At 42.4% G+C, this 18,328-nt stretch overlaps 1 long non-coding RNA gene across 1 annotated transcript; it reads right to left on the bottom strand.

Moving 5' to 3' along the window:
* Positions 1-3,157: 3,157 nt before the first annotated feature.
* Positions 3,158-17,105, bottom strand: LOC308525682. Its single transcript, XR_013996462.1, has 2 exons — positions 17,028-17,105; positions 3,158-4,072 (listed from the first exon to the last, which is right to left on the bottom strand). It is a non-coding gene; the product is annotated as an uncharacterized lncRNA (long non-coding RNA).
* Between the last annotated feature and the right edge of the window lie 1,223 nt (positions 17,106-18,328).

Raw genomic sequence — 18,328 nt, 5'->3', positions numbered from 1 at the left:
CTTTGAAGAAGACAAAGGCTATTGTGTACTTACGGCTTATTTTCCTCTAAGAGAAAAACTTAGTAAGCATTTTGACACATGGACTCAGTCTGTCTGTGTAGCAGCTGGAATGACACAATAGACCCTAATAGCTTTTTCAGGTTTTTTATACTTTCCGCACGCTGCAATCTCTTCCCTCCCCCGAAGATTTGCTTACCACCCCCTACCCTGGGAATGCTCAGAGTTGGTTATTTATTAAGTGAAACATAAGAGCCAGGCAACTTCTAAGGGCTCATGCCTAAAAGGAGATGCTTCGTTCTTTACACAGGTTTACTAGTATTCTTCCAAAACTCCAAATACTACAGTCACTCGGCGTTGCATTCTAATCTGGATGATGAAATAACTTACGGTGCAAAGACATGGGGTCTCTGAAGCGTGTTACAGCCCACCCAGTGGTGCTCGCTACCTGGTGTCAGAGGGCCCCCCCAGGTGCTGCCTGGGAGCCAGAGCACCACGTGGCTGGGAATACGGCGAATTAACACATCAGCGTTAGGAAGCTCCAGGAAAACACATACCCAGAGGCATATTTGTGGCTTGTAAGTTTGTGAATGAAATAGGTGAAACAATGACACTGTCTCCCTCATTTCTCCTTGCATATTTGTTAGTTTAGTTGCCATGTTTTGGACATAAGGATATGAAAGACAGGTAGGAATGTGTGTACAGATGTTTATCGTTTATAAATAGAGTAGAAATTGAACATGCCATGTCTCCATCAGCTGGGATACAAATGCTTGATAATAGAATGCATTTCTTCACAAGTGATTGCCTTCGTAGCTCTGTTCATACCATCTTTTTGCTTTTAGTGCTGGGTGGGCGGGGCGGGGGGGGGGGGTGGGAGAAGTGCCTGGTGGGGAAATTAGAACATTGGAGCATTCTGATGGCAGCTTCTTCTCCAGCAAATTCTTGTAACAAATCACCAGAAGGTTACTTTAAATAGATCCTAACAAAGAGTTAAAAACAAAACAAAACATTGAGTCTCTTTGTTCTTCTTCGGCAAAATAACAACTTCAGCTTGTATTTCAAGATGCATATTTGCTGTGTTGGTCCTAAGGACTTAAAAGTGAAGTTGAAATCAATCTCAGATGGATTATCTGTGTGATATAAACATGTGGGCATGAAATGTATGGAGAGTACATATGGCAGGCCCATCTGATATAAACAAGTGGGGCTGAGAAATATACATCCCTGACATGATTGATTTGTTAACTGTGCATGTAAATGGGGCTGAAAACCCATTTTCAAGCATGACCTGCGATAAGCAAATGCATATACGTACACAATAAACCGAGATAACACAAGAATAACATCAATTAAGACAATTATGACAACTTCCAGTCATCACGAGGTATTGTTTCAGTTCCATCTTAAACAGGAAAAGCTTCCAATTGTTCTTAACCCGACTGGTAACTGATTCCACATTTGTGGAGCCTTGACAGACACAAAGGGCTTTTGTGCCTCTTTTGTATCCACAGTGGACATGCGCTGCAAGCCTCGAGGGGGCTCTGGGTGGCTCTCTGACGGACGGGGCAGGTGGAAGTGCTGCCCACCAATCAGACTCTTCCTCATTTTATCCTTGAAAATACACACTTTATATTTCCTTATCAAGCGGGCAGGGCAAAAGTCTCTGTGCTGACATTTATAATGACTGCTTTGAAGTACACAGGCCAACAAATCTAAACCCCACAATTTATCCTTTAGTAAGTGGATTTGCATTGTTTGAATTGAACAGAACGCACAGTATCAGACCTAAATTTACTCAGGCACAGAACGGCTTGGAACCTATGCCCCCATGTTCTTTACTTGCTCCTGCCGACGGGGGCACGTTCAGCATAAAGAAGGTTTCCTGCCACCCAGCCAGGGCACCGGCACTCACTATTTTGCGTATTTGCGTCTGGGTCTCCGTGCGCACTTTCCTTCTGAATTAGCCCTTTCTCCACTGCTATTTGACAGGTGGTTAGCACACCTGCTATGAGGCTACCTCTCTTCTCTTCTCCTCTTCTCTGAAGCACAGACCTTGCCTGTGACTAGCACTTGACCTTGTCAATCACATTACTCAGGGGTTGTTCATGGATCAGTCTCCCTATGAGACTATGAACTTGGGCAGAGAAAATCATCGTTATGTGTCACATCTGACCAGTTCTCCTTAGAATCAGGACAGTGTCCACCTAAAGCTTTTCTGCAATTGGATGCTGAATAGCTGAGACCATTTTAGAATCTACAAATCTTTGCTTAGACTCTGAATGTTAAACGTAGGAAGTTTCTCTGTTCGACAGCTGTAACTCTTTATTACAAAAGACCAGGCTACGTAAACCTGATGCAGAATCTGTGTATCACTTCAGACTTGGCCTCTATGAAAACGCATCCACCCAAGCTGACTCAGTGACGTCCTCTCTCCTCTGAGCCGCGGTGGCTCTGTGGCTTCACCGTAACTTCCCACTCAACCGCTCCATTCTAGGGCACTGACTGCAGTTGGCGTCTTCTCTCCCCAGGAGGAAATGCATTCATGGGCTTTAGACTCAAATGATCTGAGTGGTTGCCCTGAATTCTCATTAGTTTCTTCTGAAGACCTGGTGATGCCAGTGGCAAAGCAATCTTAGATACAGAACCTCCCGCTCATAGTTGTATTTCCATTTGCTGAATAAGAAGTATTGAAATTTCAATTGAGCTTCTATAGGAAACATGATTTAATAATTTCTTATGAAACCCACAGGCATACCAACATGACCATCCAAGGAGATAGTCTGACTTCGGACTCAAAATCCAATGCAGCTGTGTTGATCTGAAATAGACTAACCATGATGCCGAGTTCAAAGAAAAGCTACGGCGGTCTCTTCTTCCCTGTTTGCTACTTGGGCTGCTTTTCCCAGCGCCTCCATTCAGTAGGTGTCATATGGGGAAAAGGGAGCACTCAGGGTCTCTTCGCTTCTCTGAGTCTGTTTGCTCCTCCAGAGCAAGGGGCTGATTAAGTAAGTTGCCTTCCAACTCTGCTAGTCCATCTGTGCCTACCTGGTACAATCATGAGGGTGACAAATGCACATTCTAAATGGCTAAATAGAATTTTCCTATTGGCACATTACCCACCTAGAAAAGTATGGCTCCAAGGAAGTGAGTCCTGAAGTCCCTGACCAGAGATTTTTATTTTACAAAGCAATATCCAATCAGCTTTTATCAACTGTCACCAAACAGACTGACCAGCTTTAAACGACGCTCCGTCACTGGGCTGAGCCAGATGTGTCAACCCATGGTCGTTGGCACCAATTTAACCCCAAAAGGAACCCCAACAGGAACCCCAACTTGCAAATAAAGAAGGAAACTTTATTTAGTGAAAACCAACTCAATTGTGAAATAGCACTTTTTCAGAGCTGCGAGCTGGCCTGGGGGATCAAGCCCCTCTCCAGCTAGACAGCTCTGCTCTGCTCCGCTCTATGCCAGTCTGCTCTGCCTGCTCTGTCTGCTCCATTCTGTGCCAGTCTGCTCTGGCCTGCCAGGCACGGCCCTCAGCCTTGGGTGGAGAGGGGAAGCGTGTGCCCCCAGCCGGAGGAGAGCTCCCTTATTGAGGCAGAAGTTTCCACGACTGGTCCCTGGCTGGTTTTTCCTCATGAGTCACAGAGCACCTAGAGCACAAGCACCAAATCCTCCCCGCAGGTTCTAATGCGGGCGAGCAAAGGGCTGTAAAGGCAGGTGGTGGGCACTGCGCATGAAGGCGGCATTCATTACAGAGATGTTTAGAATTCAGGTGAGATACTGTGCAGCTGGGCTGGACTCGGGCAAGACGCCGGGAGAAGCGCTGCCTTTCCTCGGACGAAGCGTGCTTCAGTATGGTCTAAGGGAGACTCTGTGCGGAGAGTAACTGCAGCAGTTCGGAGGGCAAATCCGACAGGGAGCAGCCTCCTCGGATTCTGTTTCCCCACTCTCAATAGCAGCATCTCCAACGGAGATCAGGTGTGGCTGCATCAAGCAGCAGAGCAGCAGGTGTGACAGCGTTCCTTGGGGCTTGATGGAGTCAGGAGCAGGACCCCAAGGCCAGAAATGTCTTAAAGGCATCAAAATTACCAGAGGAAAATTAGTCAAATAGGTCATAGTTCACATTGCCAAAAGAGAAAGAAAAGAAACAATTTTTAAAAAAGTATATACATAGAAAATATAACATAAAGAGACCAAGCTAAGACCACTTAGTAATAACAGATGAAAACGAGTTAATGATCCTTATTAATATGCAAACCAGCATGTGACCAAACCAAGAAGGACACCTTTAAACCTTTTTAAAATGCCGTTGGGTGGGGTGGAGCAGAGCGCTTGTGGGGTGCGGTGTGAATGGGGGCGTCTGGTAGGGGCAACGGGGACGTAGAGGTGGCCGGGGAAGGGAGGCGGAGGATACGTTTCTTCCTGGTGCTGGCTTGCCCTTGCCCTTCCCTCTCCCCTGCCTAGCGCTTTCTGCCCACATGTGGTTTCCGTCCCCACACGCCTTGGACTACACAGGCCCCTGGCCGGCCTGGTCTTACTCTCCCTGTACCATGGCTCGGCTCCTCCCCTAGGCCGTGGCCCAGGTATTTCTGTGTCTGAGATCAGTACTAGATAAAAAGAGGGCAAAAGAAAGAGGAAAATACAGACCCATATTTCTCATGAACTTTGTCATAAAAATCCTTAACAAAATATTTGCCAATTGAATCCAAAAATAGATAGAAATAATTATATATAATGTACAAATGGGATTTCTTCCAGGTACGTAAGGTCGGTTCAATATTTGAAAATCAAGTAATGTAATCCACCATATCAACATGGTAAAAAAATGATGTGATCATATCAATTAATGAAGCTGAATCACTTGACAAATTTCAATGCTCATTCTTAATGAAAACTCTCCTAAAAGAAAGAGCAAGGGAAACTTCTTCAATTTGATAAAGGTCATCCACAAGTGATTTGTATTTATCATAATTCTTAGTGGTGAAAGGCTGAATTCTCCCCTCTAAGACCAGGAGCATGAATGGATGTCTGCCTTCATCACTCACATTTAACATAACGCTCGAAGTTCTACCAGAACCATAAGAAATAAAGAGCATGCATATCTAAAAAGAAATAAACTGCCCCTATTTGTAGTTAACATTATAACTTTTTGTCTGTAGGTAAAATCCCAAGACATCATAAAAATAACTCCTGAAACTAATAAGTGATTTTGGCAAAGTGGCAGGGTATAAGATCAACACAGAAAAATCAATTGTATTTCTATAAACTATCAACAAACCAGTAGAAAGTAAAACTAAAGCCAAAATATAATTTATAATTGTGTCAAAAATACTTAGTTGTAGATCTAGCAATAAATATAAGGTCGCTATGCTGGAAATTGAACATGACTAATGAAAGAAATCAAAATCTAACTAAATGAGGACATAACCATATCTACGAATTAGAAGACTCAATATAGTGAAGGTATGTGTTCTCTTCAAATTGATTGATGGGTTTAATGCAATTCCGACCAAATTCCCAGAAACATTTTTTGTAGATATGGACACATTTAATTTATAAAGAGAAGCACAGGCCCTAAAATAGCTACAAAGAATTCTGAAGAAGAATAAAGTGAGAGATCTCAGTTTATAGTAATTCAAGACAGTGTGGGGCTGGCAGGAGGAGAGACACATAACAGTGGATCAGAACAGAGAACCCAGCATTGTCTCACACAGGTATACCCAACTGATTTTGACAAAGATATAAAAGCATTTCAATAGAGAAAAGATAGCTTTTTCAATAAATGGTGTTGGAGCAATTGGACATCCACATGAAAAAACAAAAAATGAACATCTACCTAAATCTCCCACTTTATACAAAAATTAACTCAAAATGGAACACAAATTTAAATGTGGTGAAAGTGTAAAACTTTTAGAAAAAACAAAACAAAAAACAACCACAGGAGAACACCTTTAGGATCTGGGGCTTGCCAAAGAGTTCTTGGACATGACACCAATAGCACAAACCATAAGAGGAGAAATTGATTTAAAAAAAACTTCATAAAAAATAAAACTTTTGCCAGGCAAATACCCTGTATAAGATAATGAAAAGAGAAGTTACAAACTGGTAGAGGATATTTGCAAACAAAGAATCCAGTTAGAAAATGGGCAAAAGACATGAATAGACATTTCACTGAAGAGGATGCACAGATGGTAAATAAACACATCAAAACATGTTCAATATCATTAGCGATTAAGGAAATGCAAATTAAAAACACAAGGAGCCATGGCTGCACACCTAAGAGGATAGCTAAAATACAGACTGTGATGTCACCTAATGGCAGCGAGGATGCGGAGGAACAAGAAAGCTCACATATCGCTAGTGGGAATGTAAAATGAAAATGCGTATGGCATTTGATTGTAAAACTAAACATGCATACCATATGACACAGCAATTGTTCTCTAAAAACCCATTTGGGACAAAACAGCCATTTATCCAAGAGAAATAAAAACTTGTTCACAGAAAAACCCGTACAAAAATTCTCAGAGCATCTGCATTCGTAACAACCCCAAACTAGAAACAACCCATAAGTCTTTCAACAGATGAATGATTGAAAAACAAACCAATAAGCTGTGGCGGAGCCATACCATGGGATGATGTTCAGCAATACAACGCAACAAGCTATTGATACAGGCAACAACTTGCGTAAGTCTCAAGGGCATTACACCGAGGGAAAAAAGCCACTCTCAGAAAGGTTACATACGATAGCATTTTATTTACATAACATTCTTGAACATGAAATGACAAAATCATTGAAAGAACATTGCTGTGGTTAACATGGGAGTATCTGTGGCTCTGACAGATAGCGTGAGGAGCCCTGATGATGGAACTGTTCCACATCTTGACAGGGATGTTCCTCAGGTGAATCTACACTATTATAAAATTGAACAAGCAGATAAATAAGTGTATCTATGAAACTGCTGAAATCTAAGTCATGCTGATAGATTTCATCAATATAAATTTCTTGGTTGTGATATTCTACCATAGTTATGTAAACTGATACAATGGTAAAACTTGGTCTATTATTTCCACATAAATATTCTATATTATTTTTTTCAACTGTGTGTGACTCTAGAATTACCTCAAAAGGAAAAATATTTTAAAAATAGATCTTTGGGGATGTCTTCTGGTAATCATATATTTTACTCTTTTGATTTTATGTTAATAGATTTCCCATAATGAACCAGCTATGACATCCTAGAATAAAGTCCAACTGGGTATGGGATATTAATTTTTCTCTGTACTCCAGATTTGATTGATATTCTAATATGGTTTAGGATTCTTAGATCCATATGCACAACTGAGATTAGACTATAGTTTTGTTTTCATATAAGCTTTGCAAATGTAACCAGGAGATTTTTCATCTTTTTTTATGCTCTGGTTCAGTTTATATGCCATGGAACGTCTTTGAATTTTTTAAAGAATTCAACCAAAACACTATTTGTATCCATAGCATTCCATGAGATAATGCTTTGAAACTACTCCAGTTTCTTCTGTTTGTTGTTATAGTCAGTTTGTCCATTTTTTTCAGCCAATTTAGTCATTTTATATTTTCTTACATTCTTCAATATTTCCAAATGTATTAGCATCAAATTTATATTTAATATTTTTACATTTTTTCCATCTTGTTTACGTAGTAGTAGTTCCTGTTTCAGTTCCACCTGGTCCTAACCAACACGTATATGTTCTTATTCCTTCAGTTTCAGTTTCCCATGCAAACTTACATTCAATGGGAAGCATTTTGGTGTTAGATATCTTGTAGGGTTCTAAAAATTTACATATATGTATATATATGTGTATATATGTGTATATCCTATCTAATAAAAGAGAAACATGGTATTGGCGTACGACCGCTACCCTTCTCATTGGCTAATCAGCAAGATATGCAAATTAACTGCCAGCCAAGATGGTGGCCGGCAGCCAGGCAGCTTGAAACTAACATGAGGCTTGCTTGCTTCAGTGACGGAGGACTCCAAAGTTCCCCACCTGCCGCTGCAGGCCTCTGAGCTGCAACTCTAAGCAACTATGTAACAAATATAGAAGCTAAACAAAACCCCAGAAACCTGCTTTACTGCTGGGCTTCAGCCAGCAGGATTGCAACATTATAAGCAAAGGCCAGAAACCTACTTTCAGCAGCGGAGGCCTAAGAGCTGGAGCCAAGCCTCAAAGCTAAAGCTGGCCCAGAATTAAAAAAAAGAAAAGAAAAAAAGGAGCGGTTGGGAGCTTCAGTCACCCCCAGCCTGAAAACAGCCCTCAGCCCCTCACCCAGACTGGCCAGGCACCCCAGTGGGGACCCCCACCCTGATCCAGGACACCCTTCAGGGCAAACCAGCTGGCACCCACCCGTGCACCAGGCCTCTACCCTATATAGTAAAAGGGTAATATGCCTCCCAGCACCGGGATCAGCGGAGCCGCGAGGCCTCCTGGCACCAGGATCAGCATGACAGGGGGCAGCGCCCAAACCCCCTGATTGTCCTGCGGTTCTGTGTGTGACAGGGGGCGGGGCCACAACCTCCCTATCCACCCTGCTCTGTTAGTGGGGAAGGCACCCCAACTCCCTGATCAGCCCTGCTCTGTGCCTGATAGGGGGGAGCTCCCCAAGCCCCTGATCACCCTGCGGCTCTGTGTGTGACAGGGTGCAGCGCCCCAACCCCCTGATCGGCCCTGCTCTGTGTGTGACGGGGTAGAGCCATAACCTCCCCATCAGCCCTGCCCTGAGTGTGAGAGCGAAGGCACCCCAACCCCCTGATCGGCCCTGCTCTGTGGGTGATAGAGGGCTGCGCCCAACCTCCTGATGGGCCCTGCTCTGTGCATGACAGGGGGCGGCGCCCCAACTCCCCAATCGGCCCTGCTCTGAGTCCGACCAGGGGCTGCACCTAGGGATTGGGCCTGACCTCTGCCACCCGGGAGCAAGCCTAAGCCAGCAGGTCGTTATCTCCTGAGGGGTCCCAGACTGCGAGAGGGCACAGGCCGGGCTGAAGGACCCTCCTCCCCCCCGAGTGCACAAATTTTTGTGCACCGGTCCTCTAGTATATATATATATACACACTATATATATTTAACAATATATAATTAATTGAATTATCTATACTAATAAAAGGGCAATATGCTAATTAGAATGGGAGACAGTCCGAGAGACTTTCTGGACATCCTTCCAGACAAAGCCATGGTAGTGGGGCTGAGGCAGAGGTGGTTAGGGGTGATCAGGCCAGGAGGGGAGGGCAGTTAGGGGTGAGTAGGCCAGCAGGAGGGCAGTTGGGGGCAAGCAGGCCAGCGGGGGGGTCAGTTGGGGGCGAGCAGGCCGTCAAGTGGGGCAGTTGGGGGCATGCAGGCTGGCAGGCAGAGTGGTTAGGGGCAATCAGGCAGGCAGACAGGTGAGCAGTTAAGAGCCAGCAGTCCTGGATTGTGAGAAGGATGTCTGACTGGGCCTAAACTAGCAGTTGAACATCCCCAGGGGGTCCCAGATTGGAGAGGGTGCAGGCTGGGAAGAGGAACATCACCCCCCCCCACCCCCCATCTGTGCACGAATTTCTTGCACTGGGCCACTAGTGTATATATATATATATATATATATATATATATATATATATATACTCATTGTTTGCCACAATATATCCCAATTGGATTAAAACATGGAATTAAAAAATAGATGAAGAAGAAAATTTAAAGTTCCTAGGGAAAATTTAATTTGTTTGGTCTTTGGTTGAGAAGTCTTTTCTAAGCATAAAATCAACAACAACAACAAAAGGATTGATATGTTTAGCTGAACCAAAAAGCTAAAAGAAAAATTTTATGCAACAAAACAACATACACATTGCAACAGAGTGCAGGACCAGTTAGATATCCAAAATTAAAAAGTGAACTTTGACACATATAATTTTATGTGAAAAATTAACTCAAAATGTACCTTAGACCTAATATGAAACCTAAAGCTATACAACTTCTAGAAGAAAACACAAGAAGAATATCTTTGTGACTTTGCCTACCTGGAGATCTCTTAGAGACAACAGCAAAATCACTGTCCATGAAAGAAAAAAACCTGAGATTTAAATTAAACTTCATCAAAATTAAGTAATTCCTTTCACCAATGAGACTATTAATAGAAAGAAAAGGCAAAGCACATTTTGGAGAAGATATTTTCAAAGCACACACCTGAGGAAATGTATCCAAACAGGAATAACTCTCAAAACTCAACAATAAGAAAATAAAAATTAAGTTAAATGGGCAAGGCCTGGCTGGTGTGCTCAGTTGGTTGGTTGGCGCATAATACTGTCCACCAACGGGTCATGGATTTGATTCCGGGTCAAGGCACATACCTCGGTTGTGGATTTAGTCCCTGGTCTGATGTTTGGGAGAGGCAAATGATAGATGTTTCTGTCTCTCACATTGATGTCTCTCTATCTCACTCTCTCTAAAACAATCAAGAAACATATCCTCAGGAGAGGATTAAAAAAATTTAATGAGAAAATTTTTTAAATAGACACTTCACTACAAAAGATAGATAGATGGCACATAATTGCATTAAAAGCTGCTCAACTTCAGTAATGATTAGGGAATACAAATTAAAACCACAAGATACCACTGTACACATATTAGATTGGGTAAAATTAGAATCACTGATAATCATGTGAGGATGAGGATGTAGAGGAACTAGAATGCTCACACTGTGCTGGTGGAAATGTAAAATGCTACTGCTATTTGGAATATCGTTTCACATGTGAGGTAAGTAAACCCGCTATATGACCCATCCATTTCACTGGTGGGTGTTTAGGAAATAAAGTGGCAGTGGAAACTTTACTCCATACAAAACCTTGTATATTAATGTTCATCCAGGTTTATTTGTAATGGCCCCAAGATGGAAATAGTAAATATTCATGAAGTGTTTCATAGAGAAACAAAACGCAATATAGGCAACAATGGAATAGTACTCAGCAATAGAAAATAATGAGCCCTTGATATATACAACAATATTGATGGTTCTCAAATAAGGTGTATTCATATGATATGTGTAACATTTAAATAACTCCTCAGAGTTGTTATGCTGATAATGCTTCTCAGATTCAAACCCATCAGAGAATCAAATCAGTCCTAAGTAGGAACCCAACTGTGATCCTGGGCGGTTGGAAAATGCTCCATTTCTTGGGACTGAACGCTCCTCTCTGCTGCAAATCACTCTCTGTTTCTCTGTCCATGAGGAATTTAACATTTTATTTCTGAGCACAAAAATAGTATCTTAGTTTCAACATCCTTATTTAAAAATCCATGCTTAAAGTTAAGAAGAATTTCCCCACCTGATGTAGCATTTTGTATATAAAGAGCACGGTCCTTTATGAAATAAAGGATTGATTTGTATTGGTTCATTCCTGTTGCTTCTATATTATTTGTTCCTTTATTTGGCAAGCATTCAAAATATTCTCCCTATGTGCCAGGCATTGTCCTGGGTTGTAGAGATATCAAGTGAAATGGAACACAGCCCTATTTCTGAAGCTTTAATGGTCTACTTGGATCAAGAGACAAGTATAACACCAATGAGAAGGAGTGCACAGGGGCTGAGGGTAGAGCCAGGGGGGTCCTTGTCCTGAAGTGTTCTAAATTCTAGCCTTTGAATGCTCTGGAAAGTCAACGAATGCCAGCCACAAAATATGCAGCCATTGCTTTGTAAGTGGAATATAAAGCCCATGGAAATTGGAGTCATCGTTTTCCTTTGCAACGTGGCATCTGGTGAAGATCTGGTAAGGGGATACTTAGACTTCTGGTTCTAGTATTATGTACTTAGATAACACGGAGGCTCTCCAGGTACAAAGAGCAAACAGGCTAGATATAATTTAATGAAGAATCTTTTAAAGCCACTGAGCTCTAAAGGTGCCAGGGGTAAAGAACAGTGCCTTATGTGGACTGGAAGGTCATAACTAAATTATGAGCATAGAATGCCAAAGGCAGATAAATAATCGTTGAAATTTAGAGATTTTCACACGAAGATGTAGTGTCTACCCTCCATAAGCATCACTGAAGGACAACTACATCAGGAATAAAAACTTGAGCCCTAAAGTAACCAGAAAATTGCAAGAGGAAATAAAAAATCATGCAGACAAAGCAATTAAATCATATAAGGATAATAGTGGAAAAGAGGAAAACAAGTGTTAGGGCTTATTATAAAGCAATAGTGACTAAATTATTGTGGTGCTCATGGAAAAATCAACAAATTGACCATTGAATAGAACCAAGATTCAGGACCAGACACATATTCACATGAGTGTATGTATCTATCTATCATCTATCTATCTATCTATCTATCTATCTATCTATCTATCTATCATCTATCTAATCGCTATCTATAGCTATCTACCTCTATTTATAGTTATTTTTATATCTGTGCTTGAGTAAATATGTGTGTGTGTGTGTGTGTGTGTGTGTCTACACACACAGGAGTTTAGTATAGCACCCCTATATTGAGCTGGGTTGATAAGAAAAGAAATAATGGACTTGTCACTAAATGGTTACTATAGAAGAAATGCACAGTCTTCACTTAGACAATGAAGATATTATAATTGTTAAAGATTTTGCTTGATATAACAGAGACTACCGCCAAGAAATCAGGAGAAGGGCAGCAATGGAAGAATCAGGAAAGATCATCTAGCAAAGATGTGGCTAGGATAATCCGTACACTTATATTTCCAATTATGCCTGAATGAGAAGTTAGACAGTGAAGAAGACTGAGAGCAATACAATTGGCTCATTTGAAACATGGTGGTGGAGAGCTCTGCAGACCAGCAGAAGATGAGCAAGTAAGTGCTGAGCAAATGGAGCCTGAAACATCACTGGAGGCAAAAATGACAGAACTGAAGTTGACCTAGATGGGGCAGGCACAACATGAGACGGCAGGGTTCTTTGGAAAAGACAACAATGCTAAGAAAAATAGAAGGCGGCAGGAAGAGAGGGCGATGAAATGTGAGATGATTGACTCCTTAAAAGGAGCCTTAGGCATGAGCCTACAGGAGCTCAGCAGCCAGACTGCGGACATCACTCATTCGTCGGGTGGTCAGGAGTCCAAGCTGACTCAGCAGCGAGTAATACACACACAATAAATAGGAAAAACTGTAGGAGAAAAGAAGAGATTGAAAAGATAAAATTAGATCCCTACCTTACACTGATAAATATTGTTTTCAAAAATATTTTCCAGATGGACAAGTGCTTTAATTATGAAAAATAAAACTAAAAATTTTAACAAATTGTGAGAAAATATACTTTTGTAATAGAGTGTAAATATTTCTCTTTTTTAAAGATTTTAAAATTGATTTCTAATTTTTAAAAATGTTTTTATTGATTTTAGAGAGAGCAAAAGGAAGAGGGATAGAGAAATGGAAACATCAATGAAGAGAGAGAATCAATTGGCTGCCTCCTGCACACCCCCCACTGGGGATCGAGCCTGAAACCTGGGCATGTACCCTGACTGGGAATTGAACTGTAACCTCCTGGTTCATGGGTTGATACTTAATCATTGAGCCACACCAGCTGAGAAAACTACCATGTATTTTTAATTTGTAAGCTGACAAAGTAATTTTTGGGTTTTACTCCAGCAGTCTAAAATAATTCCTCAAGAAATACATATATAAACATTATCTCAACAATATCAGTATCGAGTGGGAATCAGTAAGAGTTTGGTCCTTAAGAGCAGATATTTTTCTTTCTTCTCCTGAAGAAAAGGAAGTTGACAATTTGCCTCAGTAATTAAGTTGGAAAATTTCCCTTGTATCAATAGCAAGCAGAAGTTTTTTCCTTTACAAGTTTGTGAATGAACTAGTGTAGGCAGAGATGCTTGTGCACGCTGAATGAGGCCCCTTCGCATGCAGTGGCTGGGTTTTCCAGCTCTGCCCTTCCCCCACCCATCTCTGACCTTCCCTCCAGACCACAGATGTCTTAGTGACACCTGAGTTCCCGTTCCTCTCTGCTTTCTTCAAAGTGGGACATAATTTTGGATCTTCATTCAAACTGCAAATACAACATTTGCATCCATTGTTAAAGTTCGCAGATATCTGAATTTTAATGGCACTAACTCATTTGTAGGATGAACGTCTGTTCTTCTAATCAAAGACATAGTGGCAATGCTGAGCTGAGGGAACCTAAATATGAGATGGGCTCTTCACCGAAACATACGGGTTGCTTGGGGGGTGGGGGGTGTATAAAGGTGGGAACTATGTCCTAGAAAAAGAGACAATGCCTGGGTGCCCCCTTCTCTCTCCTTTCTGTCCAGTATGCCGGGACTTGGTGAGCATGGCTCGGAGGGCGCATGGCTCGGAGGGCACCTGTCTCCAGCCCCTCAGATTCAGGATTTGGCTCCTGGGCTCTGGCAGCTTTGGGAAGAAGCGAGGTGGACAGGACAACTTCCTTCTACAAGTTTGGGCAGAGCGGCGGATGCCCCCGACTCAGAGGCTGGCTGGAGCACTGGGAGCTTCAGGGTGAGAGACAAGAAAACTCTAGAGTCTTCCAGTGAGCAGCTCTCAGTCCTCCCGAATACCCTGGGCCACACTGAGTGTGTCTTCTGGGCCCTCCAACGGTCAGCTTTTCAGCTTTCGGTGTTGTATTCGTCTACACTGACAATCATTTCGTGTCGTCTGCCACCCTTCCCTCTCTCATGCGTGGGGAGTGGAGGTAAAAGGAAAGTTAGGGAGCACAATTATGAAGAATGTGTGCTTTTGGTCAGAAAGACCTGGGCTTGCCTGCCACGCCCCTTTTCCCGTGTGACGCTGGGCCTTCACGGAGCCCACTCCTTCTCCTGTCTGTGAAACAGGGAAAGCAGCAGCTACCTCCATGTCATTGGGGAATTAGCTGGAACATTGCATGCTAAGTGCCTGGTGCATAGAAAGCACACACTTACAACAGATGCCATCAGTAACATAATCATAAGAATTCCATTTCCATGATAACATACAGCAGTAAAAAACCCATTCCTTTATTTAATTATATATTCTGACATCTTAAAGTAGAATGTTATTAAACACACTTAAACCACCATGTGGTTACAAGAAAGGAACTGGACATCACTAGGGGATCAAACATTGGTAACATCGCCAGCCAGCATGGCCCAGTGGGTTGAGCCTCTTCCCGTGCGCTGAAGGTAACTGGCTCTTTTCCCGATCAGGGCACATGCCCAGGTTGCGTGCTTGATCCCCAGTAGGGGGCCTGCGGGAGGCAGCCAATTGATGTTTCTCTCTCATGGATGTTTCTATCTCTCCTTCTTCCTTACACTCCCTAAAAATATCAGTAAAAACATATTAAAATATATTGTATTTAAAAAAACTTGGTGATATATTGAATTTGTGAAATCACTAGAGAATACTAAAGAAGTAGGTGGTACTGGAGTACAAGACAGGTTGACCCATGCAGACAATCTCATTCCGCATTTGTCCGTTTCAGCATTATGATCTATAATAACTCATGTTTTCTAAGTAACTGATACTTATTGTACCTCCTGCCTTTTTTTTCTACCCCATAAAAAGTAAAAGTTACTACTGAAGAAATGTTCATTGGGAAGGGAACAAAAGGGAAAAAAAATCCAAGGGTCTGAATGAATCACCAATTGGATAAAGCAGTTACATTCACAGATACAGTGGCCCATGGTTAGGGAGAATCCATTATTCATGGGTTAATTTGGGGAACAAAGTTTTAGCAGTGTAATTTTCCCCAATAACTGCCCAAATGAACTATTGTGTCTTTTTTTTTTCCTCCTTAAAAATCATAATGCAAAAGGCAGGCATAGAAGGGACAGGTGAAGGTGAAGTCACACTTCAACTAACATTTAGTTTTAAAAGTTAAAAAGACCAGAGGTTTCTGTAGCTTACTTGAAAAGCTAGAACTTTCAGCTCTCTGCCAGCAGCCACAGCTGAAACTGACAAGGTCTGACATCTCCCCCTGCTTTTCCTGCTCCCATTTTCTGTGAAAATACCGTGGACACTGGATCAGGAAAGGCAGTGGGGCCTTAAAATAATCACTCTTTCAAATTGTCCCACGTTAATTTCCATAGGAAACAAAAGTGAGAGCTATAGCCGGCAGCAAGCAACTGTCTCGTTAGAAACCTCCCTTGTCGATTCAGCTGTGGCCTTTGGCTGAAATCAGAAAGTGGCATTTTTCAAAAGGCCCTTTGGCTTCGGAGTTTATGGAGTTTTCACTTTGGAAAGCCATAAAAAACGAATGAAAAAAAGGTGAAAATTACTTCCAACACCAAGTTTTCATATACCTTAGGATACTATTTCTCATGCAAAGAACTTTTCATTTCTCAGCCTGGTAGTTGCTGTATGAGAACTGGAACCCGTTTTATAAAAGCGAAAGGGTACATCAAACACTGAAACTGCACGCCGTTGGAAGGTTCAGTTGCGGATCTGGGGTGTGTGCTGCCTTCCCTGGAAACCATACCGTGCGGAATTGCTTCCATAAACATTTCATGTGGGAGGCAGGCTGCTTCCAGCGGAACAGCGTCCTCGGTCCCTTCACATTCTGCCAATGCCACCAAGTCACACACGCTGGCAGACTTCCCGGGAGAAAGGCAGAGGCGATTCATAAAGAACCACAGCCCGCCCTGGGATTTAAAAATTTAAATGGTTTTTAAGAGTAAGGGTGTCCCCAAAAATGTACACACACATTCACAGCTGAGAGCTCAGTTTTGAAATCTGTTTTAATAAACACCGCCTTTATAATTATTCAAAGTGTAGGTATGTTTTTGGGGGGCACCTTATATATCCACTTGAGGAAGAATGTTATCCCAAACTTGTCATTTAAACAGGGCTTCTGGTACTAATTCTGATACAGTTTTAAAATAAAGAAGCCTCAAAATCATCATTCTCAAAGGGTTTCATCGGGGAGAAAGCCTTTTTAAAAAACACCCCCTGCTGTGGGTTATTGTAAAGTGTTATAGTAATTCTATTTTTGATACAAGTTTTATCAAAACTCCCTGAGGTTTACCAAAGGTCACACAAATAACTCTGAGCCACCTGTCCTGGCTTCTCTGCAGGGCGCAGGCGTCCATCCCGCGCTCCCTTAAGAGGGGGAACGGCCGATCAGTCACCTTTAGAGGGAGAGAGAGTAGAAAGAAAGACATAAGGAGGGAGGTCACCGCGCATATTCGCACCACATCAGCCGCGGGGAGTCCCGCACAAGCGGAGGAAACCAGGCAACTGCGCGCAGGCAGGTGAGCAGGACCCTGGGAGCCCTGCGCGCCCTCACTCGCCCAGGTCTCTGCATGCGCAGCCGCTGGCGCTGGCGCCACCGGAACAGGTGTGACCGCTGGTGTCTAAGTTGGACATAAAAGCATTTCATAATTTTCACATTTAACCTTTGTTTTAAATTTTTAATATTTATACCAAAAAATACTGTTCCTTATCATATTTCACACTCCTATCACCTGGGGGCATTCATGTTCACACATCTTGCTTTTTTAAAAAAAATCAAAGATCAGGCCATGTTTTTGTATACATTTACATACTTCTCCATTCGATTGAAAAATTTCAGATAATTTTTTAAAATATTCAAGGCTCAGTGCTGGAAACAAATTAAATGACAGGGTTGGCTGTGAGAATGATCGTGCAAATTGTAAGTTGCAGAGGAAAGGAGCAGACCGCTCAGAGGGAACAGGTCTCTGTGAAAACCCGCCAGGGGCCTGGGTGCCTTTAAACCTTTAAAGGGCGGGGAGCATCTGCATGTGCGGGGAATGCAATGACGGAAACCCTGCTCAGTTGCCTCCTCTTTCCTCAGGGCTCAGGAATGCCTTTGCCACGGGCTTTTCATGGGGCATCCAGTAGGAGTGGCCACCAGTAATCATTTGATCCCACTACAATTCGACACCCCCTCGCGAGTGCCGGCCTCCCTCACCTGCTCTCCCTCTGGATTATGGCTAATAAAATGGAAGTGCTAACAGAGGATTAAAAAGACAACAAACCCTCCTCTTCCCAACATTAAAAATTACAAATAGTAACTGTAATGTAAGAAAAACAGGCAGAGAGTGGGCCCAAGTAAATAATGGTGTACCGAGGGGAGAACAGCCCCTCCCGCCTTCTCCTACCATTAATAACTCCACACCTGACAAAACAGAGAATACTGCCCACTGGAACAAAACTGCGTAAATACCCAAGTTTTTGTTAAACAACTCATTTTAGAAATGAAATCATTAAGCTACATCTCCACGGGCTCTTCGGGAGAGCTGTCTGAGAAAAATAATGGATTGTCTGCAAACTTTTATCTTAGCTATTGCCTCTAGAGCTGTGGTATTTAATTATTAAACCGTGGTATTAATGAC

Source organism: Myotis nattereri (assembly GCF_964212035.1).
Source record: "Myotis nattereri genome assembly, chromosome: 10".
Classification (NCBI taxonomy): Eukaryota; Metazoa; Chordata; class Mammalia; order Chiroptera; family Vespertilionidae; genus Myotis; species Myotis nattereri.
The sequence above is the reverse complement of the archived record's forward strand: the minus strand, read 5'-3'. Positions and strand labels throughout refer to the sequence as shown.